Source organism: Anticarsia gemmatalis, chromosome 21 (genome assembly GCF_050436995.1).
Source record: "Anticarsia gemmatalis isolate Benzon Research Colony breed Stoneville strain chromosome 21, ilAntGemm2 primary, whole genome shotgun sequence".
NCBI lineage: Eukaryota > Metazoa > Arthropoda > Insecta > Lepidoptera > Erebidae > Anticarsia > Anticarsia gemmatalis.
In genome coordinates, this window is record NC_134765.1 from 6,065,095 (window position 1) to 6,091,354 (window position 26,260).

The following is a 26,260-nucleotide window of genomic DNA, read 5'->3' on the forward strand; positions in this document are numbered from 1 at the left end:
ATTTCCTTGAGGGTTCTTCGCAGCTTACAATGATTTGTGCAGGATTAAAAATAAAAAACATTACGCCAATTACGAAGAACACATTAAGCAAAACCGTTATTATCACGATGTAAACGTGGTAGGAGATAATATACATAAAGCTATAAACTAATCCCAAATCAATGAAATCCGGCACGAATAATTTGCGTACATATTAATCTCATGTAATTACGAACCATTTCCAATTCTTCAAATATTCACGATCTCGCTTCAATGTTTCCGACATACTGACAGGTTAAAAGCCATATGCTTAATCTCTGTTATTACGTATATGTAATAACGTAAGCACCTAATAAACTGCTTTGAATTATCAAATACAGGAGCAACCACTGAATTATTTTCATGGTTTGGCGAATGTTGCCAAATGTGCCTACAAAATTCTACAGCGCAATACGCGCCTGTCATTAATGTCATTGTAGTTCCGCTATCTCCCGCAGTGGCGCTAGTAATTGCGTTGAAACGTTGTTACAAAGGCTTAAAATTGTTGACATACAGTACGATTAAAACACGAACGTTCAGTTACATGTTAGGAAAACAATTATAGAATTGTTCTTAATACGTTTCGACACGCAACATTTATACCCTACAATTGACTGAATATAGGTCTGGCTAAAATGCTAGCTAACTATAGTTTTATTGTCGCTGCAGTTGAATTGGAATCGTGCGGCCAGTGTCGATGTTCATATTGAATTTTGTTTGCACAGATATGAATCCGTGTGGTGACTATAACGAGAAAAGAGGCGGTTTATTTTGAGGTTACGTAGCACACAAAAAAGACAATATGTATTTATACATAACTATATTGTAGATGCGTGATAAAATAATTTTTATAGCACATAACTGTGAATGAAGTTTTCAATTGCAAGTCAAATAATAAAAGAAAAGTTTTTAATTAAACAAGGAAGATTGAAATCTTTGTAAAAGTGTATCACGGTAATAAACAGTGAAGTAGTGGGTGGTGGTGGTCACGCTCGTGGTGGTGGAATGTGGTTGAAAGTGCCGCGCCATCGCATGCGTCACGAGCTGCTCGCCGTTTGTCCTCTCAGGGCCAATTAAACGCCACTATGTGCTATTTATGTGCGCTATTTTTACTGCAGATATTGTGTAAGAATGGCCGTTTTATAAAACATTTTATTTTTGCTTATATTTCAAGACAATTTAATCTTCGACTGACGTCTATTAATCTTGGATGAGATGAGAAACCAAAAAGTTTTAATTCAATAAAAAAAAGAGCTGGCTACTTTTCTGTAAAACCGGTCTCAAATGCCTTATAAGAATTAAGAAATAAAAATTATAAGTAAAACTCTAATTCATTTTTCTGACGACGTGTGGCCAGTAACAATGGACTTCAATGCTTCAAAAAGTTTTTACTCGGAATACAAACCAGAAAAAGGTTTTGCTCCACACACGTTTGAAAGGAATAAAGACATCGACAATCCTTTGAATTTTGATATCGTTCTAGTCAATACTCGTTTCAATCGGACACAAAAAGAGGAAATTTGTTTGTCGTGCAATCGTAGTCCTCCTTTGAGCGCAACCAAACAGGGAACTATTTCAGGCATGAGCGGTTGAAAGCAAGTTTGTGTGTGTCTGTGTATGTTCAGTACATCGCACTGTTTGGTGGGATATACGCGGCGGTGGACACAATGAACGATCTCGAAATAGAGCGGGATTCGAAATGATCTCGATATACTCGACCAGTTAGAAGAGAATGAGCAAGTATTCCTAAATTATTTATGCATTAATGGCACTGCGAAGCGTGAAAATTTATAGGCGAACAACTTTTTTAGTTTCGAAGGTACAAATCTTTTTAGAAAGATAGTTTTGTCTAATATTGATAGAATAAACTATTTTATCTGTCAAAAACTTGACTCAATGATACGTTCAGCCTTAACCGTTAATCTTAAATAAAACAAGCTGGATAAGTCAAGTCATAATTCCCCACATTCTTTGATAAATGCCAAGATAGTAATGTCAGACATAGAATCGCAAAGGTAAAGAAACTTCAGCAGTAAGTACAAGTAGCTAGATATTATCAGGAACAGTGAAACAAATGGACGAAGTTTTACACTCTGATAATGTAGATTATACTTTTGGAGAACGCCAAACTTTTTACTGCTCTTGTTAAAATTTTAATTTCTTGCGAACGCAAACGTTTCAGCGTTGATGCTTCTTCGTTAGATTAAAAAGCATTCTGTATGTGCCTGTATTAAAATTGAGTTAGCTGCTATTTCGATAAAAAACTTCTTTTTCTTTTTTCAAATTGTATTTTTCTAATGGGTTCGTAAAATTTGTTAGAACGGTATTGCATACATATATGAAATATGTATGTGTATGACTATCTATATACACCGTATTATAAGGATTACGTTCTGACCGAATTCTTTAAAGCTGTGGAATCAGCGAATGTTCTTTATACATTCCGGAAAACTTACATGTCGACTAATTTACACAATAGTCAATCTGCGGTTTAAAATCTATCTTATATAATATACTTATTCAATATAAATAAATTTTCGTAAATTCTGGCGTTGCTTTTACAAGTTTATTTACATTCACTAAGTAGATTACACTTTTCGCTACATCAAAATCTTTATTAATGAGATGTAATCCATGTTTTGTAGAGCTACGAAACGGCTACGACTCATTTAGCACATTACCGTTTACTTGGAATTCAGGTCGTCATTATTTATTAACGGGTCCTGAAATCTAAGATCCGACTACTATTAGGCTATCGTCATAGTAGCCTCATATATAATTGAAATGCTCCAACCTTATTACCTACCGCTTCGGGCCATTTGTGTAATGAAGCACGTATAATGGTTATGGAAGACAAGATTAGTATGATAATTGTTCACATTAATTGGCATCTTTGGAGAAACAAAGTTAAGGAGAAAGAGTCTTCTTAAGATAGATTGATCCGTCGATGAGTTGTCCAATTTCAGCATAAATAAACTTATAATTAGAGTCGTAGAACAATGTTCAGTAGGAGCGTCGATACAGCCATAAAGTTGGACGGACATGTTCGGTTAGTTAGAGTGTGGTTAGGGCGCTAATTTTACGCGGCACGCCCGCTCGTTTGAAAGGGGTGAATGATATTAGCGTAAACTTTGACTATAGCAGCTATAGACTATAGGGTATTGTACGAATCTAGTCAATTTCACTGGGTGTGGGCAATTTGAGCTAGTTACTGGTGGCATCAGAGCGCGAGTACGCTAACTGCCTTGCGGTTAGTTGCGCGGCTTGATGTCTGACGACAGATTGTTTGAAAGTTCATGCGGCCGCGATTCTAATATTAATCATTACTAACGGCTTGTAGGGACACGAATTGTAGGAAGATGTAAGGGAAAAGCATACCTAGTTTTCATATTGAATGCAAAGTCACATGCACATAGGCGTGTAACTGTAATTAATTATCGAAAATTCACCTGTTTGTAAACCGGTAGATAAAGCAACTTAACATCTGCTCAAAATCAGGGTTTAGGAAATATATAAAATTACTCACGTAATAGCAAAGATACTAAAACTGCAATAACAAAATAAAATCAAAGTTTTCCGCAGCAAATGTAGCGCACCAGCATTATTAATGAAACATATATTACACCAGATAGGTACATACAGGTACATCGCAGCGCAGATAGGAAACCTATTAACGTAAGAGCTTTTTAAATTCATACGCAGACCTATTATGTTGGTACCTAGTGTATAGGTACATATATGATACCGTGTTCCAGATTATTTCGCTCCGTAAGGTACAGTCAAGCAATGAAATATGTAACAATTGTCAATTTTGATATACCTATTCATATTATTTTTTAAATGAATTATGAAGTAAAAAAAGCCGCAATTGTCTAGCGTGGTGGACTGAAGGCCTAACCCCTTCTAGGAGGAGACCCTTGCACAGCAGTGGGAGTTTATAAAAAGTACAAAAGGCGTGCATGGAAAAAGATGGCATGACTTTGACTTATAGTGTGAAATTTCAATAATTATTGTATTTTTGTTTCTTTGAATGACTGTTATTATTCACTATTTTTAGCATTCCCTAGAATAGTTGAGGTCAGGTAGTTGGCCGGTTGTAAAAGCATCAGTCAAATTCTTTGTTAGCTTATTTTTAAAACATGCTTTCTCCACTAAACTTGGGATAAGAACAAGATAAAGAAGATAATATACTGACTATCGACTATTAACAAAAGTTATTTATATATTTGCATACACTAAGGTTTAAGATTGCTACAGTGGTACATGTTAGTGATACTGACTGTACATTTGAACTGGAAACGTGTCGTCTAAAGAGATTGTTATCAATTTTTATTCGACTAGGTATTTTCTTTGTTCGGTTTTGTTCAACAAAGTTCTAAGACGTTTTAATGGTGCTGTTAGTTGACTTTAATCTGATTATATAATAGGAATTTAAAGATCGAATTGACTACTTCACCTTAACAAATATTGACTAAGTAAGTATATTATAGTAATGAAGTAAGTATATTATAGTAATGATATGTTTTAATTATTGATGTAATACTTCAAATTACTATATCCATCAGGCACTTTGCCAGCGTGAAGTCTAGTCCACCACGTTGGCAGCCTAGAGGCTTAGCCTAGCTTATTCCAGGAGAAGACTCTTGCTCAGCAGTTAAACAGCAATGGGTAATTTTTGCATATATATTTCATGAGCAAAGAGTTAAACCGTAAACAGTTTAAATGGAAGACCACTAAAAGATTACAGTGTACGGTCGACCGAGTCAGGACACCTGAGTCCAATACCGAGTGTAAGTACCGCAGACCGCGGTAATTATGCAGTAAACGTCTTGTATTTTACATTTATAAATGTATATGTTACTGTAAAAGCCCGAACGGTGGTAAATCCTAAGATTTTCCGGTATAACCTAAGATTTACCAACTCGCAATGGTAAAGCTTAGGTTCGGGCTTTTACAGTAACATATATAATATAATTGTATTACAACCTCCTGTTACATTTCTCTTCTCTAATTATTATATCAGCTTAGCCTTTTTTTCAAACTATGTTGGAGTCGGCTTCCAGACTCACCGGGTGCAGCTGAATACCAGTGTTTTACATGGAGCGACTGCCTCATCTTACCTCCACAACCCAGTTACCTGGGATATAACACGATACCCTTCGGTAAAACTGGTTGTCAGGCTTTCAAGATTCTGACTACTGTTAACGACTGTCAAAGTTCTTCGAAAATGACAGCCGGGGCCCATAATTTAACGAGCCTTCCGAAACACGGAGGAACTCGACGTGTGTAAGATGGTCATCCATCCACAGAACAATCTCGGCAAGCGTGGCCTAACCTCAGAGATCGTTCTGCGTGGCTGTTGTTAACTAAGCCACGAGCTCCTCATTTCTCTTCCCTAATAATTATAAGAGCTTAATGTTATTTCACCCCTCTACGAAGCTTAACAATTTGCGCACCGGATTTGGGGTAGGTTATGATTTCGGCCTTGCGCCATTCTTATTTGTTTTTCCGACCCTTAAAAGGGACTAAGAAAATATTTTTGTAACGAGCAATCGTTTTTCTTTTTTTAGGGAGACTGCTTGTGTTGTGTGTATTCATTCAGCTTACTTCACGATACCGTAATATGTACTTAAAAAACTTAGCGCTGAAAGTGTGTTGAAACTTGAAAGTTTTATCAGCAGTTGTTTAGAGTTCAAAATCCTAGACATTGATATATCATTTCATATCTGCAGTAGTGTATTACAAAATTTAGGTTATGTTGGTTTTAAGGAAAAGTTCACATTTTCAATCACAATCAACATTGATTATTGTTTTTAATTAGTTTATCTATTGACGCAGAAAGACGCTACCCTCTCAAGTACTAACTGTCTAGAACCACGCTAAAAGCCTGCCACACAAAACACCGTAATTACAAAAATACCAAAAATATTCGGTCTTTTTAATTATACTTTTACCGGTACTTATCTCAAACATATGTAAACGTCCATATCCAAACGTTTAAGTCTGTGTACCTTGTACTTAAGTCGGTAGAATCGTGCTTGGCAGCTCTCGTGCAGCACTCAGTTGATCCAATTTGCCGTAAAGTGCCTGTTGTGCAGTATTTGCGCCGAGAGGCTGCGAGCTTCATATTCAAACTTAAATAGCGAAGATGCCGCCGTTCTGCCGTATCGGGGACCGGCTTTATTTACCTGCTTTCAGTGTAAAATGTCTGAGAAAGTTTGTGAAACAAGTATCGGTGTGTTGGTAGACTTTTCAAGTAATAAACGACGTGTCGCAGTAATCTACCATTTATAATGTTCGGTGCTATGCGGTTTTATGGTTTCTTTAAGGAAATTGGTGTGCAATTTGATTTGTACTGGCTGCCTATGGCCTAGTTCGTAGTTACTTAGTAACATTAAAGTTACAATTACGTAAGATAATTAAAAAGAAAGAAAAATAACTTTTTAAAACGAATAATTTTGTATAGAAAAGTTTGAAACATTAGTATAGAAATTGCTTGTTTTGAACTTGTTTACAACAGTTTATCAGCAAAGCAACTTTCATGTGCGAAACACAAACAGTCTTTGTCCATTTAAATGTTCGAATATCACGTGGTTTAAACTAATATGGAGCGAGTTCCCAAAATTTCGTGCACCGAGTTCCTTTGCTATAACGGTGGAAGCTTTTACCTTTACTCAAGCGTGCATTCAAACTCGCAAAATGTCCGCTTTACGGACATACGACTTTATTAAAGTGGATTACCTTTTATTGAGTCAACGTGTTTCAGAAACTACGGACCTTTTGACGTGATGTTTAATACAATTTTAGTCTATTCGATGTCGACAGAGGCCAAAAAATGCCACCATTTTTATGAACCATCCAAGATTCCTCTTTTCATACAGGACCGCCGGTTATGAGTACTACATCTGTCCTTTTTGCAGGACATCACAGATATAATATAATCCGATATGAAAATTGATATAAAAAAAAACAGATTATTTAAATGTTGTTTGAGAATTATTATCAAACATTTACACTGAGGAATATATTATAATTAAGGTTTCATTTTATGCGAACAGCGTTAGCGTACATTTTGCCAGCACGGAGAATTTTATTTTTCCACGCGAGGATAAGGTAAAGCTAAATATCTTGCGAATGAAGAAATAAACACGTTCCGGTACATTTGTATGTTGATAGTGTGGGGTGATACGTGACATCGTCGTTGCGGTCGCCGCCTCATCACACAGTCCCTCTGACTCAGACCAAATGGTCGCCATATCTATTCTCATATAACGTAATTTCAAAAGGTCATACCTTTACCCCGCGGCAAGCTTTTGATATCTAACTTTATTTTAGTGGCTTGAAACCAGGTCACCTTCTAATTTGAGTGCCCCAGACGGCCTAATAGTTATTTTTGTTGATTTCATACTCCATTAGCGGATTAAACCCGGATTTCAATTAGTTGAAACTACTTTCGTAGTCAATTGCAGCGTATAAATTAATTAGTCTGTTATTGATTTCAATTGTTAGTCGTATTTGTTAGTCGAACTGTTTAACCGTTTGTAAATGTATTCTGACATATATTTACGAATCAAATACGTAGTTGTTCGACGCTAAAATGTTTAACCGACAATTAACCATCCTAAACGATATTTCAGTCTGAAAATTTCACAACTGGCGCCATTATAAATTAGTTTTAATATAAAATCGGTTAGAGTTTTTGGTGCAACAATATATCTTTATAATAACGAAAATTATGCACGGTAATATAAGGGTGAAATAAAAGAGTTTTCGTGTCTCAAATAGAATTAATACTTTTATACAACAAAACCCTCCTTACAAAATATTTACTGCCAGACATTTTATAATACAAAGTGAAATACATCGGTAAGACCAACACACACGCATAGACACAACTGTCGTATAAATGTTGAAGACCACACTCACACATGCTCACCGTAAGTTGAACGAGCATCCAGGGTGTGGCCATAAAGACCATAAGGTAGAATTTATTATAATACAGAATTGATGGTATGTGTCCCGTCATACGGTTAAGATGTAAACTATTGGATCGCGCACGTTTCTTGCTCATCTCGTATTTTATGGCCCAACGTTAAATATTTATACGGCCAGTGTACACCTGTGACGTACCTTAACATATGGTGTCTTTGGAAGGGATTCTGTTTTGCATATACTTTGTATAAATGTGGAGGTTGTTGTGATTAAGCGTCGTGATGTATTGTGTTATGGTTCTTGAGCTTGCTTAGAAAATGCTTTTTTACTGTACCGGTTTTTCTTTAAATTCTGAAGCTTATAGCAGGCTTTTTATATACAATCTATGTTCGTGGTTCGAAGAGAAAAAACTTGCTAATATTTAGATTTCTACAGTATTATTTCGACTTGGCTATAGTACTTCTTTAGCACTGTACTTGTACTCTTTTAAAACTATTGATCTCCAAATATATGTATATGTTATATTTATATTAAAGTTTAATAACCAAATATTAAACCAAAGCTGACATGTAAGACATGGGTTTTCTATTATGGAGTTTCTATACCATGATCCAAAAAGATCGTTTATTTTACGCAACAGAGATTTCTTCCTTCGTCTTCTATCAATGTCTTGTTAAATTCTCATAATCCTATATAAAGCCCATATACTTACAAGACGGCACGTTACACATTAAAATCTTTAAGTCACGAATTTCATTAAGGTTAAGCCATTTAAAGCTACAACACACGTGCCAGTTGAAACAAAAATCAATTGTTTAATTAATTTAATTTTACACGTGGTACTACTTAGTTGTAAAGTAGACTTTATATGGACAACCTTGGTTATTGGAAATACCAATTAGCAATTAGCATGCAACCCCATCATTTTACAATCTGGGCAAAGTGGATAGATAATAATCTTGTGTATTCTTATATATGTCCTAGTTATATTTATGACAATATATCTGTCTACGCGTCTACTGTTACTGTTATGGCTAGTCTGAGACATCTCACTGCTGGGCAAAGGCCTGTCTCCCCATGAACTGCGTTTAATTTTATTTGATCGTTACTATCGATTACGATATCGATTACGATAAATGAAATCGTTACTATCATTTCAAAGTGTTATTGTAAAAATAAATATTTTATTTTTAGAGTAGCACGGGAATTCTCTACAGTCGATAGTAGCGGGTATCAAGACTTTGATACTTGAAATGCACTGCAAAAATGTGTTTATTTAATTTCTATGGCGTCCGCTAGAGGCGCTGATAAGATAAACAACGATTAACGACAAACTATTAACAAAACTTGTTGATAGTTAGCCAGTCGTGGCGTTAGTAGCACAAAATCACCCCTCAGATCGAAAATTAATGCTGCGAACGTACTATTCAATTTAAGGAAACATTGTCATTCCAAGCATAAAACGATTCAATACCTTGTGCACAGTTTAGCAGGCCGTAAGTCTTTCATTGACACCTTGACACGGAGAGCAGTGATATTTATTTACACGCGGCCATCTTGTTCCATTTGTTCCCGTCTGCAGCTCCTCGTGGACAATGTGTCTTGTCACTGGCCAGTATTTAGTGAGCTGCACCGAATACCGCTTTCATCATTACACCTGAGTTATCTGTGCCAACGTGTTGCCAACAGTATATTGAATATAACAAATATAACATTTATTGTAAAAGTTGTACGAGATTACGAAATAAACATTTTTGATTTTGATTTTTTTTTGATTGTGTCGCCTTTGTAGGGAGTTTGGTGCTTTTAATTACTTGAAAATCTTAGTTGTTTTAAAATGAAATGGTTATACGATAGATCGATAATAGTATTGTAGGTGGATTTATATGTGTATAATCTTTTCAGAGGATTTTTTAAATTGTCATTTTCGAATCATGATTTCGATTTCGCAAAAAATCTAAATTAAAATATAAAGATGATTGAAAGAAGGTCGATTTAAATATTAATATTATTATTAATTGTTGTCACTGTAACCTGTGCCGAGACGCCAAGAAAAAACCTGTTATCCCAGTGTAATATTAAATGACAGTCACGCACATCAAATGTTTAAATGTTGTCTACGCATGTTATCGTTGTCTTACCATATTGTATTCACCGATAAAAGTCTACGTCTCAAGGCGGCTGGAAGATATATCTTGAAGAAGTTGCGGAAAAGCTGTGTTCAAAGGTAATCGCGGTCAAGCGATCGGTCGATGGGGCTTTATAGAGCAAAGATGAAAGAAAAATCTTCTTGTACTTTAAGACAGTTTAACATACAACTGTATAACAAAACTATATCCAATGACAACTTTTTACGCAAAGTATGGAATACTCTATTTAAAGAATTTAGGAGTATTTGAACTATTTATTTACGTTTCTAAGTTAAATTACAGATATTGGCGTGTTTTCTTCTGCCCCGTGAATAGACTGGGTCCTCGTGAATAGGTTCTCCAGACAAGAAATGTATTCTTTCGGTTTATCCAGGTTATAAACTATCTGTGTACCAAATGACATCAAAATCCATTCAGTAGTTTTTCCGTGAACAACAAGTGTAACAAACATACGTACACACTCTAACAAACTTTCGCATTTATAATATTTTTTTCCACTGCTAGTTAAGGGTCTCTTCCTGAACGAGAGTTAGACCTTGAGTCCACCGCGCTGACTAGTCCCCGGTTTCTGAGGTACATTTAAGGAAAGTTTATCTAATCAATAGCGTTAAATCTCATACCAAAAAAACGTGATATATTCCAACCAATTAGTTGATTATTATCCACGAACAATTTCTTCCACTATGTAATATTTGTGTGTTACTACAGAATTATTTACAGATAGTTATTGATTATTTACTTGTACCTATTGTATGTTCGTAAGTACTCAATATATTTTGTTCTTTGTTCCGAAGCGATATTTGGTGTGTACTTTATTCCTGAACGGTATTTAATGAACTACGGCGTTTATGGAACATGTAATAAAGCTAGTTTTAGAACACCTATGTATATTATGTATAAGCAATTACAGGTCAGTTTAGTAAGATCAACATAAGAAGATTCTTTGTATCTTTTTAAACGCATTGCGTGAAAGAAGGAGCGAGATATTGTTATCAAATAGATAAATCATTGTCTATACACAGAAAGTAAGCAACGAAAGAGAAATCTTAATGACGTAAAAAGCATGAATGGGAGAATGTCCACCGCGGTTTTTTCTCAGCTAAAATATCACAGATATAGATAGATCTATAAATGGCCAAGAAAATAACTTTTACCTCAACAACATAATATCATGGTTCGACCCCAACATCGTGACTTAAAACATCATCCAAGTTTAATAACTTTGTACTTTAGAGTATTGGTCATTATAACTTAAGTATTTTACTCTAAAACTTTTGGTCATTCGGGAGAGTACGAGCCAAGTCACAGAACTGTAATTTACTATCGTTTGAGTTGCATTTTAAAGTTATGAAGACGTGTTTAAAATAACTTTAGTTAGTTGAAAATGTATCTGTACTAATATTATAAAGCCGAAGAGTTTGTTTGTTTGTTTGAACGCGCTAATCTCAGGAACTACTGGTCCGATTTGAAAAATTCTTTCTGAGTTAGATAGCCCATTGATTGAGGAAGGCTATAGGCTATATACATCACGCTACGGTCATTAGGAGCGGAGTAGCAATGAAAAATGTAACAAAAATGGGGAAAATTTTGACCCATTCTCTTAGATGACGCAAGCGAAGTTGCGCGGGTCAGCTAGTTTTAGATAAAAGGTGTATGCTGAAATAATATGACGGCGTTTATATACGAATGAATTCCAAATACAATATGTATAGTATAGAGCGTGTAGTACCCATATTCAAATATGAATGTAAATCGTAATGCCATTTACGAGGAACTGTCTCTCAACTCGCAGGAGTGAAAACTCTTTTAAAAGTTTCCAGATTGGAAAACGGATACAATGAGTCAAGTATATTTAAAATTCAACAGGTTTTATATGAATATTTATCAATAATTGTTGCAAAAAAAAGGCTTTAACGTAAAACACAATCATGATCAAATCGTCAATGTTTACAAAGTATTTACTACCAAATTTTGTTTGACAAAATCGGTCTACCTAGTAAAAAGTGTTGAGGTTACAAAACACAAATTAACTTTTTCTTTTTTTTATAGTCAGTAGAAATAAATGCTGTTGGTGCCGGCACCAAACAACTTGCAACATTGTTAAAAACGGTAAGTACGTGTAAAGTATTTTAAAATCAACTAGTTGGTAACGAATAGCGTCATATTTCTAATTGTAAGTTTCCTCAGGTCTGCCGCTTGACCTACTGAGTATAAACTAATACTAGAACCTTGTTTAAGTAACCTGAATCGTGTAAGAATTGTGACGACGGACTGTAATAATTATGCCCTAGCGAATATTCGGCTAGGGCAGTTTGTTTTATTACAAGGCATGTGAACGACTTGTTTATATTATCTAAGTGAATGCTACACTGATACATTCTCTATTCCTCCTCTCTCATATTCGGATGAAAAGCGACAGGACAGGCGCAAAACCGATGGCTTAACGTGTTCTTCGAGACACGGAGGTCTACGACCTCAACTTCTTAACTTCGGGCAATCATCAAGAAGTGTTTTGCAGAAATACCCAGAAATAAATTATTAGCTCCGCCCGGGATTCGAATCTGAGATCTCAATGATGCAATCGTATACTGCGTTACAGAAGCGACTGACTTTACCGACTATGTGAAAACGCTGCATGAGTTGAAATTGTAATTTTGTACTGAAAGTGTGTTAATGTGTGTCTTTGCGACTCTCTATTGAAGCTGAGGCAAGTGAGTTGTGCACAACTGCGAGAGTTAAGTACAAATGGAATAAGAAAGTCCTTGTGTTATTCATGCCACGATGTAGTAAGTCTCACTTTAAGATAATATTTTTCACATAATATACCTACTATCTTTCAGCAGTTAGTCTAGTTGAGGGCCAACAACTTTTTCCGAGATTTAACCAGAGGGTCGATTTCCTACTGGTACCGACTATAGACAACCGGGTACCTATTAAATAAATTTTGTCTGGAAATCTGATCAGTACATGGTCCCACTGCCGTCAAAGGACTCTTATTAGTTCGTGGTTTCTAGTCATCCCTTCTAATTATCCTAACGTCGAAATATTATACGATAAAGAAATTTACGAGATCAGTCTTTGACATGACAGTATAAAAATGATCGTAATATAAAAATCTCTTGTAATTAATCCTTTGTAGGTTTTAATTAAATTCCTTCAGATGAATGGAGTGGGCGACATAGAGGACGATGAAACTACAATAACTTTATCCAGCTTTTATATTCATTAACATTAATTGATTGCACTGCCTTTAGTAAGATGTAGTGCGGAACAATAAACTATGTTACTGTAAAAACTTAAAGGAAATTTAGGTACACCAACTGTTTTTGGTAAAAGATCGAAATGGTCTATCTTTGTTCATTTCGCTCTTTTACTAGCATTACTTTATATATGTAAAATCTTATCAACGAATAAGGAGAAACGATTTTAAACTATCTCAACTTGTACACAACACCTGACGAACTGAGTCCGCCCTTGCCTACATCGATGTTACTCGGCCAAAACGTCGAGTATTAAAAAAGGTATCGTAACCTTTACTATTCAGCCGCGCTTAAGACCCGTTGCATTATAATATTAAGGTGAATGTCGGAAAATATAACAAGTTAACATACAAACATAAAACCTCACCTTTTCTCCATTGGTGTGGGCAGGGACTAAAGCATACTTTTTTGTCTACCTATGTATGTATGTATGTAAAGTTAGCTTTATTTCCAAAGCACTAAAAGTGTCATCCAGTATTTTAGTGTCGCACACAACCACGTTTTACCCCACGGCCAGTTGTAACCGTTGACATTAAAACGGACCTTTCAATAAATAGGATAGAGGCATAGTTCTAGTATATAGTATATTTATATTTTTTATTTGTAATTTGTTTATTGTATTTTCTATGGGCCTCAGTTGCCTGAAATAAATGAATAAATAAATAAATAAATAAAAAAAATAAATATCGGTAATACAATATTTATAGGTGACTTTTATAGTCACGATCAACACAGACCCTCATAAAGATATAACTTGACACTTCAGATTTTGATATTTATGTTCTTACCACTGTATTTAAGGCTTGATTTGCTCAAGTAAGTGTCGTTTTGACAGTACAGATAAGAGATAAAGTTTTAGAGCTATCTTGGTTTGCTTTTGGTAGATAACATTATCAGACTGTTTTGGATTGTTTTTTATTGAATGCAGTGATTTGTTGATCATAGCCCGATTTGATGTCTGTATGTAAGGAGGATAAGGTCTTTAAGTCTTTATTCTGCTGTTTTTTTTACTTATTGTCTCTCCGTTGGCACAAAAAATTAAGACGAGATTGGACTGGCATTTTAAAGGGTTGAGAGTAGCCTTTGCCAACATATAAAATAATATAGTTTTTTTTTTCTAATATGACCGTAATAATAATTTTCCCACAAATTGCAATGTAATAATAACACATGATGCTAGTAGGTAGAGGGATTAATGTAAGAGGGACGCAGGTGGCCATTAAATTTATAATGGTTTATACTCGCTCTCTTAACATCCGTTAAGGAGCTTTCATTTCTAGTTAGGATTACTTGGAATCACATGGCAGATTTATTTAATACATTTTATAAAATCGGCTCGGCTTGCTATAGATTTTAATCTTCTAAGTAATACTAGCTCATCAGCCCGCGACTTCATCCACGTATAAACATTTCCCGGGGTAAAAAATACGATCCAACTTATAAACTATTTGTGTCCCGATTAAAAGCGGTTTAGAAGTTTTTGCGTGATGAGGTAACAAACATCCATACGTCAAACTTTCGCATTCATATAATGCTGTTGTTAAATTGTCATAGTCATAGTATGTGTTTGAAAATATCTTAATAATGCAGAAGCCGTATTATTAAAATAAGTTTTGAATATAATTATGTGGAAACTAACAGCCATGCAAGCAAAACGACTTTTTTATTTGTATACTTGTTGTAATTAAATCATGATACAAATGTTTTAATGCAAGGTATTTTATAGTTTATAATTAACATAACATAACAATCGAGTTTTTATTCCATAATCACGGCACTACATGGCAGTTCCCATTACAGGCGACTAAATAATGCCACTATTCGTGAAACACGCAAGTTTCTTCAGACTTTATATTATTTTAGCCGCGCCTATGCATTTATGGCTTCCTGAAAACGTGAAGTCTTTGAATGAATACTAGGGACAAAATATTTGAACTAATCAAAATAAAACTTTAATAAATGTATGTTCTACTTAATTAAGGCTTCTGCAAAGTTTGTAGATTAGTTGCTCTTCATGACTCGTTATTTTTTAAACCAGAAGAAGTTAAATAGTGAATGATTGGCAAAAGCTAAAGGAACCTGTAGCCCGATTCTCTACAACTATCGTCTACCGACAAACGAGCTGTCATCGAGAAATTTTGTATGAAAATCTGATCAGCGCCTCTGGCGGATGTCGTAGGAAACATTTTGGCAGTACATTCTAAATGTCAAAATTTCGATAGCTAGCCGGTTGTCGGTAGTCGATAGTTGTACAGAATCGAGGCACTGATGTCCTTTAGTGAGTTGAAAAAAGTTTTAATAATAATTAACGTTTATAAGGTTTTAAAATAAAATATATTCACAGAGAAAACCAATTTACCAACAAAAGTATCTTCGTTAAAATAAAAAGAACATTCAACGTAATTTTCTATAATCGGTATAATAAGAACCAGACCCAGGTGGAGGCCACGAAGGCAATTAAATTATTTATTTACCACCGCACAATAACATTTTCCCGCCGAAGTTATAATTACTACGAATTTTTATATCAAAGTATAATATAACCGAAGCTTTATTTAAAAGTTAAATTAACTCCATCCATGAAAAATATTCGCTCAAGTTTGTTTATTGAATTTTTGGAATACAGCACGTTCGCGTTTTATGATGAAACTTGACGATACACAAATCAGAATATTATAGTACCAATTCCGATGTATATGTGTTGATACAATCAGAAAAAAACCTATTTACGTGATTTTTTGACGCCATTTCAGTTGATTTTTTGAAATTCCAATTGTTTTAGAAGAGGGAAAAATCAGACTAACTTAACTACTATTTATTTGTCGTATGATTGGTGGACCACTCATCAAATGGTACTAAAGGTTGCATGACCCGTTCGTTTACCGACAGCTAGCCATGAGTCGTTCTCATGCAAAAACATTATTTTGATGGTTTATTTTACGGCTACATTACATTGTCTATACAATTTCTTAAAGTATTATTGTCCTACTATCCAGTTGTGTTTCAGCCAGTGTAGGCTGTATGCTAAAAGCTTTTTAGCATTACAGTAAGCAAACAACACAGCACGAAGCTGCAGTTTGTTGCATACATTACATTTTGTTTCTAGACTTGTTTTAACCACTGCCTCGGTGTCTTGCTTTAGTTAAATTAGTTTTATATTTGTATTGTTAAACAAAGATAACTCGTTAAATTTATAATAATTGTACCTATTTGGATAACGAACTTTATAATTAAATTAAAGCTTATTCAAGACTTTTAGGTAACAGTGGCCACAATTATATTAAAAAAAACCCTGTCCTTCCACTAGTTACGTTAATCGATACTTATTCAGAAGTCGAGGAACCGATTGTTATATCCGCTTAGTAACTGTCTTTAATGATATAAATAGAAAGGCGATTCGTATTCCATTAACTTAGAATATTGCACGATATCTTCGCCCTTCCGAAACGCACATTAGACCTCCTAAATATTCAGATTGGGTTTCATTGATAGGTGTCATAAAATATTGTTCGCTGTAAAAGGGAGGATTCCTACACTTTTTATAACATTTTACGGCGTACTATTTATATTTTACGTCTCTTTCTATCTCAAGGGATTAAGTGAGGCAGCATAACATTTTTATTAAGTTAGACTGCAGTGAAACATGCAAATACAATGCAGAGGTATCCTCTAGTGAGCCGTCGCTACTCATTACTGTATCACAAAAGAATATGCGCATGAATTAACCTGAAAAGGAGTTGTGATTTCTGAACTTACAGTGATAAAAGCTTTACGGTTTTCATTGTATTTCTTCGGTTACTTTTGCTGGTTAATTAACAAAATTTTATAAATCCTTATTTTATCTGAGACAATAGCTAGAATTTAAGTCTAACTAAATTAGCACGTTAAAATACATTTACGAAATCGATTTCAAATACAGTAGCTCGGCAGCTATATAAAGAACAAAGGATTTTAAGAAGCAAGCAAGTTTATAACGAACACATTTTATGATATTGTTATAGATTCGTACATAAATTCTAATAAACTCATTTTACAGCAGACTACTTAATAAGTTCAGGACAGACACGAAAGCGAATAGTTTGATAAAAATACAATACAGTTGAAAGTTAATAAGAAAACAAAGAACAGAAAATATGGATCAATTGCTTGTAAAGTCAGCTTGCACTTGGCTTCTTATTGGAAGTTCCGTTTCACACAAATAAAAAGCAAATGTAAGTACATAAGTCACGTTGAGTAGTGTGATTAATAAGAGTGGCTGTATGTTGATATTTCCCGCTAATCTCAGTAAATAAATCAAGGCTTCTTTGTTGCAGCCGCTCCTAAATGATGGATCGCGTGTTGGCCCGACACCGACCATTAGTTGAGTTGCTTTTACGCAGGTGTGTGTGTGTGTGAGTGTGCCAGGATAATAATTATTTAATAAGGTTACGTCACGGTATAATTTTTGTAGGTCGCTGTTTTTTCCTCATTAATATAAAGAGTTGCTGTTATTGTATTCAATCTCTTTTGACCGTGTTTTTCAGAAACGTGTTACAGAATTTTGTTTGTAGATTTTCGTAATTAGTTAATGTTGGTATGTTTACCAAAAACATATAATACGCAAATAATATGCAATTCACTTAGAGATTATCGTTATTCATATAAAAAACATATAAATAAATTGAACCCATCCCACTGCCCCACTGCTGGGCAAGGGTCTCTTCCCGGAATGAGAGAGGGTTAAGACCTTGAGTTCACCACACTGGCCGAGTGTAGGTAAGGATATCATCATATGAAGTTATATTAATAAAGAAAAAGTACGTCACGAAGAAAAAATAAAATAAATTCATGTAAGCTTTCAAGGTTGTATCCATTATTTAACCGTAGTGCGTACATCAAGTATCTAGTATTACGCACGGCGCGCTATCGTCACAATTTACTTGTGGCAACAATAAATGTCTAAATGTTAGTGGTAAAATCGATATGTTGTAGGGCTAGTGACCGAGTGGCACGACACCGATCGATAACACTGCCTCATACACGAATCACGATTCACCTGAAGCTTATAACGATAAAACATAACTGTTTTAATTTATTTGTCTTTTTCTTTTGGGGTTAGTTTGCTGTCCTGTAAAACCTACAATCTTTGTTCCAGGAATTTCCACTTATTCTGACCTACCTTCTCTTGTTCCGGGATGAAACCAAAATTCTGGAGTGGAATAGTAATTTGTTAAAGTTTTAAATATTTATAAGTGTTTATTGGTTCTGACAACAGCCGCCATTTAAATTTAAAAATAATTTCAAATGTTCAGAATTCCAAAAATGAATTTCTCGAAATAAAAATGTAATATTTTTGCTGCCATCTTCAAAAAAGTTTAGTCTATGAAATGATAATTTCAAAAATGGAAGTTCAAAAGTTCGAATGTTCCTTTTGTGCAATGACTTTTGGAGTTCGGCCAATGGCCATTAAATGGTAGAGGCCAAACGGTTACGTGTCTGATGTACTTTTTCTTGCATCGAAATAGCTAAATTTTAAAAGACATTAACACCTGCGGTCGTAAACTTAGGGCGCTTTATAGCTAAACTTAATGTACTACGAAATCGTTCACTAAATAAATGTAAAGCTATACAGAAGTAATTATTCTACTAACAATAATTGAAATGGATTCCCACAATCCAATGTGTAGTACATTAACTGGCTCCTTTATTTTTATTTCGACGATACAAACAATGGAACAGCGAATGATCGGATGTAACATAATGGCGTTCATTGTTTTGTCCTTGTTCCGAAGTGTTAGGGCGGGATAAAGGGCTTGCCTTATCTCTCGTAACAAAACGTAGTTGCAACACGCTCTTAATTAAAATGGCGATAGAGATTTACGCGGAAAAGCTTTTGTTATTACGCTATTACGGTGGAGATTGACAACATTTTCATGGCAAAAACTTCCTTCTAATAATAATAAAGGAAAACCATCATTGTTTCACAATTGTGTTCTTGTCTCAGTTCAGCATTAGAAAGATATTAAGTCAGAGTTTTTCACGTTATTCAAGTGCAGGTTGGGGATATTTTATTTCTTCAAGAAATGTTCAAAGAAATCTCAGCTATGCAAGGTTTCCGCACGATGTCTGCCTTGAGCGTTATAGCAAGTGATAGTAGTAGTTATTTCTAATACATAGGTTATTTCGCGAAGTCATGGTGCGTTGTCCAGGTTTTGGAGTCTTCACCATTTGCTTCGCGGGCGAATTACTTTTTTTAAACTGTTACCGTCTCATTGCTGGGCAAAAGTCTCCACCCTTTGCTACTTCTATAAAATAATATTGAATAACGATACACAACATTGTAATAAACCAAACGGTGCTAAAAACCTTATTTAAAATGTACGAAGATAATATTTGAGTAAGCACAAGTTTGTGTGAAAGTGTAAGTAAGAGCGAGTGTATGCTTATGTGAAGTTATTTCCTCGTGTCGTGGGACTAGGACCACCTGACACTTTGCTATTCAGTTAATATTTGATTAATAAACGCTAGTTATCGCTTCCTTCTTAATGAATAGTACAAGACGTTTGAAACCATTAAGCAGACTATGGGTCTTGAAAACGATATTTGGTAATATAGTAAGAGTGTTCGTTTATGATCTTTTTTATATTATTTTGACACAGACAATGGTTGCGCCGATTTTAGCGAAATAAAACACATCTGGAGATGATATCCAGAAGGAGTTTTTTGCTTACAGATTGTCACATGAGAAAAAGTCGATAAGACAGAGTTTAAATCATTATTTCGTTTAGATATAGGTTATATATCTATAGCAGAGCCTGGACTGAGTCCAACTGTAGTTGTTCTATACGATCGGTATGACAATCAAGCGACAATCAGGACTGTTTGCTTTATATCTACATAGACAGTTAAGCAAACGATCTTAAAGCAACACTCCACTGGCCTGAGGCTAAGGCATACATAGGGAACTAACTATCGTTAGTTCGATATTGTATCCAAACGGAACAAATTGAGGAAACCAGTCTGTTATACTGAACCGTATGAAATTTTAAAACGGGTAAATTGGCAGTCAAGTAAGTTAACTTTTAAAAATATTGGCGATTGTAAACAGTGGCCATGAGTTTCTTGCTAGTTCTTCTCATAACACTCTACCCCTTTTTGAGCTAGTGGTAGATTCAGTAATTTTATTAGTCAATAAATGATTCGATTTTGATTTTATTAAACCTATTTGTTCTGTTTTGTTTATTTTTCTGTAGTTTTAAACAATCTCCATACTTATTTTTATTGGTATCGGCTCAGCAGTTTAGTCGTGAGAGCGCATCATACAGAATATTTAATCTATGATATTGGCACAGATAAAATTATGCATGTATGAAAGTAGGTGTAATAATGTAAAAGGCCCAACTGCCAATAGCAACAAATTTCCCCGAAATGGATTGGGGTCGTATTCGGTGAAATTATTAAAATTGGTAGCGCATTGATGTAAAATAAAAACAGTTTTATATAAAAAAATACCACATATGAACTACAAACTCATATGTTGAGTTTCGGCGTGACAGAGTCAGTTTAGGCGTGACAGACAAACAGGCAAAAGATCAACAAATAGATTGGCTGTCTTCAACAAATTCTGTGATTTTTGTCCTCCTCTGTAGACTAGGCGGTAGTGACTGCTGCTCACTAGGAATCGGGTTCGATTTCTGGCTCGGGAGTTGTAATATTGGTATTTAATAGTTTATTTTAGAATGTTCTCAATATAAGCTTAGAGTGGTGTAATGTGTCCGGTATATTGCGATAGGCTTACCCCCTATTGCATTGGATTATCATATTGTAAATGGCAACATGCGGGTGTATTTTCGCCAATATTACCTTAAATACAGAATCATTAAACTATGTATCTATAGTAAATATAGGCCTATAGGTATTGATGAACGTGCTGTACAAAGCCTTTGTAACGAGTATAAGCCGTGTTTTGGCAAATTGTCGGGCGTCAGCAGTCAGTTAATGAATGGCTATTCTAGTGTTTGTGCCCTCGCGTCACGGCGGATCGATTGATTGTTCTGTAAAGCATTTGTCTCTTCAATGGAGTAGCGAGTTGAACGAGTAACCAAGTGAGTACTTGGAAAAAAAAAATACATTTTAGAAGTTCATAAAATACAAGCATGTTTGTTCACTGTTGATACTACAAAAATTGCTTTTTTAAGGTGCAGCGCAGACGACAGACTATCCTTGACGCACTTTTTAGTCTGTGAAAATAGAACTTACTCAATTAGATGTAGTAACGCGCCGGACTTTTTGCGCGTTGTGTGCGTTACTATTTATTCTATTGTTTCCAAAGACACTAGAACTAATTATGTAATTAAAAGGGCCGTAGTTCAATCGATAAAACATTGGTTTGCGATTGTTAGATCTTCCTCAAATTCCATGTACTACAGCACTGAAGTGAAACCACTCCTGATATGGGACTTTGAGCTCAGTTAGTCGGGTCATAGTCATGAGTAACGTATAGTTGTAGTAGAATTTCAAAATGCGTTATAACTTAGTTTGTAAGTACAGTATTGCTCTAGTTCTTTGTAGCTGCATCTTGAAAGTAATACATTTATCAACAAATCAATTTGAATGGAATTGTGAACATAAGTCTCTTTCAGCTTTTATAAAACTGTCGGCTTTTTGTTTTTCCCATCCATCACCATTTGTCAGTTGTTACTTAGCATAAATCCTCTGAATTATGATAAATGATTCTTTTTCGAAGAAATACATATTTTTCTCAAGAATTGTGTATTTATTACCTGGAAAAGTATTGAGGAGTATGGAAACTCGACTGCGGAATATTAACCTTATTTATTCGTCTTTTTCAGAAGACAACATTCACCACACTCACTTCGTGTATTAATCGTAGAAGATTTTCTTAAATAAGTACCATTATAATTACTTTTGTCTTATCTAATATATAAAATTCTCACGTCACAGTTTTCGTTGCCATACTCCTTCAAAACGGCTTGACCGTTTCTCATGAAATTTCGTGAGCATATTGAGTAGGTCTGAGACCCGGCCAAGATCTATTTTTCATACCCCCTAAGTCACACTTTTTTTATTTATATGGCAAAACAACGTTTGCTGGGTCAGCTAGTTTTATTATATAAAGATGAACTCACCTCACTCGCCAACAGTGGTACAAATGCCCAAGATAAATGCACAACGCTATTTTAGTTCTGTATACAAAATTTACGGCTTCGAGCGCGCCGACCTCTCTAATTGTCTAACTATAGTCGAATTTGAGCCTATTCGGCGTTAGAAATCAATTAATTGATTTCTGATGTTAATTCCGATTGTCGAGGCTTTAACGCCCCGCTGGATAAAATGGGTTGAACCATCAATTTGACGACCGTTTGGATGGCCATTACAGTTAGACGATTAAGTTTTAGGCCGGTACCAAATTGCCTATCTATTGTAAGCTATGTTCGGCTAGCGTTTATTTGTCACGAAAACGTTCAGTACGTGTTACGAGCTACATTTTGTTAGTGTTACGGTACTTAAAAATTAGGTTAAGTCTATTTAGAGCCGACTTTTATATTAGTAGATGTATTTATTCGTCGAATTAGAATTTTGACGGATATTTCGGTAGGTCTAATAGAGTATACACCAAAGGCAATAACCCGCCGCCTCCTGTCTTTTCGAATTGATGTCCGTGTCTTAAGCAGTCTACAAGTCACAGATATGGTTATTTTAAAATTGAGAGCCACCAACACAAGACACGTCGGCGATGTTCGTGTGGACACTCGACGAAACTTCGAAGTTATATCTTAAACAAAGTAAAACGAATTCAATTTCATATTGCATAATACAATATTTATTCAAAAGAAACTATTATTCCATTGCAAAAAATACTGAAATCGGTTCACTGATTCAAAGAAATGCGAACACATTTTTTGTTTGGCTCTCGACTTTTCCATGCGATATAGTCGATTTATATTGGGTTGACAACAGGACTATCATTCCAGACTAATGTACTGTCCGACCACAACAATGGCTATTCGAATTGTGAGGAATTCCCCAACAGATATTTATCTTTGTATCGCTTTCGAGTTTCACGCTATTGTTTAATGCATCTTATTGTTATTATATGCGAATAGTTTAGGTTATTGCTTTTATTAGTTCAATGCATCGTTCGTGTAATAGGATAATGCCAGTTTGTTGACGTATGGAAATCAAAAAATCTATACACTTAAAGTAGCTAACCGATCCCTATATAGAAATGGTGAAACTGGCTGACGGCTGTATGTATAAATGGTGTGACCGTGGTTCAAATGGCATTAAAAATATAACTAAATGGTGTAGTTTTACAAGACTATTATTACCTGCCAGGCTTTCAATTCGATACAAATAGTTGTGGTGAAATCTTACGGCCATTGAACGAACATGTAACATGGTCTAGCAAAGACTTTACCCAGTACGAAAGTCGAATTTTTCATGAACCTATATTACGCTTATCTACGGTGTTCTCGGCCGTTTCATGTTCGTCGCGTGACCAAACATTATGTGATACTGTTGCGATGCTAATGTAGCTCTTTTACACAGTTATATTTAGCATCAGAGAATTATTTCCTCACGAAAGCCGTGCAGTTCTCAAAGCACTGTATTTGCGTTAGTTGCTTATTTGGTTACGCCTTAATGAGTCTCTCCGAAACCATTAGCATATTCCAAAGACTGTTCTAAACCTGGACGGTAAATACTAATAAAATTGTTCAGTGCAATGTTTGTCAGTTTCTAGTTCTTTGACGCACAAACTACGAAACAGTTGTAAACGTTTGTTAAAAGTTTGCCGGTGAACAACATAGGAAACATTTCAACCCGGAATAGTTTACTGTTCTTGAGGGAATTATGTCTTTATTTAGCACTCAAAGGAAAGAGTAGTTTGAGTATTCAGTTAGTTTAGCTTCTGAGGAATAAGCAGATAAAAAGCTTAGTAACAGGTAATAAGTTTTTTTTTGCGGTATACTTATAAAGGTTTTATAAAGGAAATGTATAGATTCGAATGAGTTTATTGCAAATAATTGCAAATGTACAATTGCCATAGGTGCAAAATACAAGAGCGTTGGTACGTGTGCATGATTTCCTTCAGAACCGAGATGTGTGATACACAAAAAAATGTTGCGAGAGTGCCTGCAATCTGTATCTACTGTTTTAATACCACAAATGCTCTTTCAAAAATATATAACATTTTAAAATAAATAAGAAAGGAGTTTACAACAACAATAGTTTATCTATTCAATAGCGTGTTTTATATTAGTTGAAACGCTATTGAATAGATAAACTAACGCTATATGTACCTCAGAAGCGAGGGTAAATGGTGTTATGAGAATATTTTACCCTAATGCAAACTCCATTGGGGTAAACTACGGGTAATACCCGCCACAGCTAATTCAGTTAAACTTTGATTGTGAAGTGTTTAATCAAGTTTCGTGGCTTATTATATTGTGCATACGAACGAAGTTGGGTTAAAGTGATTGTAGCGTTCACATTAGCTTTAACTTGTGAGTTAGTGAACAGTTGTGACAAGTGTCGGTTCTGTCGTGTTATCTTCATTATTGTTAAGAGAAAAGTTAGTCGGTTGTAGTCAACTTACTTATGTATTAATGTAGAAATTGTTCAGATACTATGCCGACAAATAAAAACGTTTAAGACTATTATATTTGCAGCTATTAGAATACTTATGCATTAATTTAGAAGACATGTCACGATTTTGATTACTTTTGCTGTTCACTTAAACAACTTGATAATTTATAAGAAGTTTATTTAAAAGAAAACCTTCGGAGTATTTATTTATTTTAAGTAACATTACTTTTCTTTCTATAATAAATCGTACTGTTAAAATAAAACTAGTCTCCCTGAGTAAGTGACCGCGTAATCTATTTTTAGATCGTCGTATCCCTTTATCGTTGAGCTAGAAAAACTTGGAAAAGTTGAAAGTGGACAGTGTACCCATGACCCGCATCCAGTGCATAAACCTCACGAGATACAGACAACTGACAAAGTGATTCTATTTCAGTCCGCGAACCATCTATCATATAAATTAATACCTACATCACTTCTGTCACCAACATAACTCCTGTATTCAGTTGTTGACACATATGAAAAATGGCCCTATGCCGTACAAATAATTTACTGCAAAACTTTTGTCCAAAACCACAATAGATTAAAGCCTAATTCATAACGCCAAAATATATTTATAGTGTCCCCCAACTTGAATAGATTGACATGGGTTACCCTTACCTTTCAACTTTAATTCGGGTTAACTGCGGCTAGGAACAATCCAAAAGTAATTCACACTACGTAAAACATCACTAAATCACTTTTAGTAACTATTGTGTCAGTTTTGTAGAGTTTCGTTGTAGGTTGTGAAGTTACGTAGAGTTTTCCGAGGTTGGGAAGCTTGAGGGCTAGGGCAGCGGTACTCACGTCCGACGTCGAAGGCTGCCTCCATGCGACTGAAGCCTGAAGTACTGAAACGCTTTCTGCAGGCTATAAGCGGCTTTGCGGTTATTCGTGTAAAGGTTTAAGCTTAAGGTTTGTATGAAAGTATCGCGATACTGCTATAATGCGTGTTTGCTTAAAGGATTTCTTTAACAAAAAATATTTTTGTATGTTTTTCTATTCGTTTTTCTGTGTTGTAACCAGAGTTGAGCTTTTTTATTTATTTTACGAAACCATGTGAAACAGCGTCGAAATCGCTTGAGTCAACATGCAAGTAAAAGTTTTGGAGTGCTGCGAAAATATAATGAAAATTTATGTAATTTTCCTGAAATAATAACGGCAATTTAAAAGCGGACAGCTGCAGTAAAATTAAGTAGAGTTTTTGTAACAAAATGTCCGCCGCGATGCAACAGAGAAAAGCGCTTAATTTTTTCACTCTAAATTCTGCATGGT

The 26,260-nt window shown here is 35.0% G+C and overlaps 1 protein-coding gene across 1 annotated transcript in view; it reads right to left on the reverse strand.

The window, feature by feature from the left end:
• Positions 1-25,808, reverse strand: part of LOC142982202 (uncharacterized) — a 67,495-nt gene extending 41,687 nt beyond the window's left edge. The window contains exon 1 of the mRNA XM_076128596.1: positions 25,607-25,808. The gene's annotated coding sequence lies outside the window, so the exon portion shown is untranslated. The remainder of the gene's footprint in view (positions 1-25,606) is intronic.
• Between the last annotated feature and the right edge of the window lie 452 nt (positions 25,809-26,260).